Source organism: Cydia strobilella, chromosome 18 (genome assembly GCF_947568885.1).
Source record: "Cydia strobilella chromosome 18, ilCydStro3.1, whole genome shotgun sequence".
Taxonomy (NCBI): Eukaryota; Metazoa; Arthropoda; class Insecta; order Lepidoptera; family Tortricidae; genus Cydia; species Cydia strobilella.
The window spans coordinates 2,178,170-2,181,359 of record NC_086058.1 but is presented as its reverse complement, the minus strand read 5'-3'; the positions used below and the strand labels follow the sequence as shown (position 1 = coordinate 2,181,359).

At 40.4% G+C, this 3,190-nt stretch overlaps 1 long non-coding RNA gene across 1 annotated transcript; it reads right to left on the bottom strand.

The window, feature by feature from the left end:
• Positions 1–1,196: 1,196 nt before the first annotated feature.
• Positions 1,197–2,919, bottom strand: LOC134749404 (uncharacterized). Its single transcript, XR_010128485.1, has 2 exons — positions 2,573–2,919; positions 1,197–1,282 (listed from the first exon to the last, which is right to left on the bottom strand). It is a non-coding gene; the product is annotated as an uncharacterized LOC134749404 (long non-coding RNA).
• Between the last annotated feature and the right edge of the window lie 271 nt (positions 2,920–3,190).

Genomic DNA, 3,190 nt, shown 5'->3' with positions numbered 1-3,190 from the left:
ACAAAAACGCGACCATGATACCGGTGCTGATAACTTTTTGACCGTGCGAATGTTATGGTTTCGTCTTGGCAACATTTTACATGATTTATAATCCCAAAACCTCCCTGGCAACGACAATGTACTTGTTATTTTTTAGCCACCCTGTATAGACCCGTACGGCGCAATCTACTGAGGGTTACAATATTTGAACAACTTCATACGTGTGAGCTCGCTCAATAATATAAGTCATATTTGACGCCATCTAACAACAATTTATGAAACTAGACTTTAAAATGGATATTTCCGTACCCAAAGGCATCCCAAAGGGTAAAACGGGATCCTATTACTTAGACTCCGCTGTCTGTCCGTCTGTCACCAGGCTGTATCTCATCAACCGTGATAGCTAGACAGTTGAAATGAAGCGCTGATGGCCTAGCGGTAAGAGCGTGCGACTTGCAATCTGGAGGTCGCGGGTTCAAACCCCGGCACGTACTAATGAGTTTTTCGGAACTTATGTACGAATAAATAAAATAACATTTGATATTTACCAGTCGCTTTTCGATGAAGGAAAACATCGTGAGGAAACCGAACTAATCCAAATAAGGCCCAGTTTTCCCTCTGGGTTGGAAGGTCAGATGGCAGTCGCTTTTGTAAAAAACTAGTGCCTACGCCAATTCTGGGGATTAGTTGTCAAGCGGACCCCAGGCTCCCATGAGCCGTGGCAAAGTTCCCGGACCACGCGAGCAACAGAAATGGCTAAGCAGGCCAGGTGCTCAAATTCCGGGGGGCGCCATGGTGGAGTGAAGTGTACTCGATCCCATGGCGCTCTCGCAAACGGCAAAGAGGGTGAAACGCCGGAGTGGGTTTAGTGGGTAGGGCCAAGTTCTCCCTCCCCTCTCGCCAGATGAGAGGAGACAGGAGCGGCGAGTCCCACACACCCCCCCATCAATGGCCTTCCCGCGGCCGGGGGGACGGTGCGTAAATGCAGGCCAGGTGCTCAAAACGATCTGCACACAATCTTACACTCCTAAAAATAAACTTATGTTTAAAACATTTTGAGATCTTCACCCCTTAGTTACTTCTTCTCATGCTGACTGTATCAATGGTGTTGGTTTGTGTCTGATGTTTTTGAATATGACAATTTTTTTGAATATTTAACCAAATTTAATTTTTATTTTCAGGTTAAATTTAGGAATGGGTTGATGAAATTAAAAAACTACTTTACAAATAATTCTTATGTATTAACATTATAGAGGCTTACATTATTAGTAAATTATGTTGGAAGGGGCTGCCACACCTGCATCTGTAACAAAAACAAAGATTTTATTAACAAAAACAATTGGTAGCCATTGGAACCCCATATATTATTATGTATGCTGGGTACTTTCTGATATAGAGTTCTAATGAACTGAACGCAACACTGGTAATTACCCGCTAGCAAGCGTGGCTCACTTCGCGATTTCGTCGCGTCGCTACAAGTACATGCGGCCCACACCAATTTTGGTGTCTAGCCATAGTAGCTGCCGCGCACCGCTGCGCGCTTGCGCCACCTAGCGCTCATATCTGTCGTAATAGCCGTGTTTTGTTAGAGAGTGAACCTTCTGTACCTAGCACTAGTAGTACTATTATTTATTCTTTGCCGCTAGGTGGGTTCATTATGTATAGGAAATGGGGCACTTGGCACTGAAAACATTAAAAGTCTACTCCATAGCACACAGATGCTGTGACCGAAATTTATTAGAAGAATCATCATCATTATCATCAATTTCTGATACTGGATTGCTGAGCCCCCAATCTTTAAATAAATTAATATTATACAACATTCCTACAATGATATATATAATATATAAATACATCGAAAATACCCATGAACAAATATCTGTGCTCATCACACAAATAAATGCCCTTACCGGGATTCGAACCCAGGACCATCGGCTTCACTGGCAGGGTCACTACCCACTAGGCCAGACCGGTCATCAAATTTTGATACTGACGGACTTGCCAAATCATCTAAAGCTGTCTATACAATTAATAGTCGAAGGGTTAAGTACCCCTGAACTGGGCGCCATTCTCCAAAAGCTCCCTACGGTCCAAAATTAACAAAGTATTTTTTAGGCAAGGTACTTTTTATAAACTCAGAAATAACCTGTTCAAATTGTAAACCATAGTAGTACTATGGGCATGGCACACTGTATCTGATTCGCATGTTTGAAGTTTGAGCAAGACAATGCTATGCGCGTAATATAGCGACATCCCATTCGCACGTTGGAGCGTATCAACGTGCGAATCGGACGCAGTGTGCCTTGTCCCTATAGCTGGGCCTTCAGAACTTTGAGGATGTGATAGTGAGACTTAAGCTCGGTTCACATTTGTCTGTCGTGTCGTGTTGTGTTGTGTCATGACGCATATCGGTTTCATACATTTAATATGATTGCGTGCACAGTCTGATGCAGCGTGCATTAGGTTATCATAAAATTTAATGCCATAATGGAGATTTCACAAAATATTAATTTATTTATATAAAAAAAAAATCGTTTAATTCACTTGATGGTCCATACATCATAATACATAATAAGTCATATTATTGCCTTACCTATTTGGAACTGTTAGCATTGATGTAGTGGTACAGGATGACCAATAAGAAAATTGAGACTCCCAGAATGTTCGAGAACACGGCCAGTTGGATATCGGTGATCCTGGTGGCGGTTTATCTGGAATTAAGATGTAAAGACATGTAAAAAGGCAGCAAACATGGAAATTGTAAAGGGGTATCTACAGGTTATGGTTTGCAAGGAAATACTATAGATACAGGCGATTTGCATACATTTTAATGAGGGAATCAAATGTCCAAGTGTAAATTGATATAAATACTTATTTGAATGGGAGTATTACGCCTTTTATTAATCAAATACAAATACACGGTAATATTTACCGCAAAAGATACACGTCAGACAAATAAATGTCAAATTCTATAAATGTTGCTAGGTGAAAAAATCAATTTTTGATTTCCAAAAACCGATATTTGTGTAGTCCTTTACCACATCTCTATTATATCCTTGCCATGTAAAAAAATTGCAAATTGGTAGAATTTTAATACTATAGTTGGTCAAACCAAATTGGCAGTAAATAAGAACCAAAAAAACTATACTCATCGTTTTTTTTGGGTGCTAGTACTAGTGTAAGACAAAGATAGTATGATTATCTCTGTCTA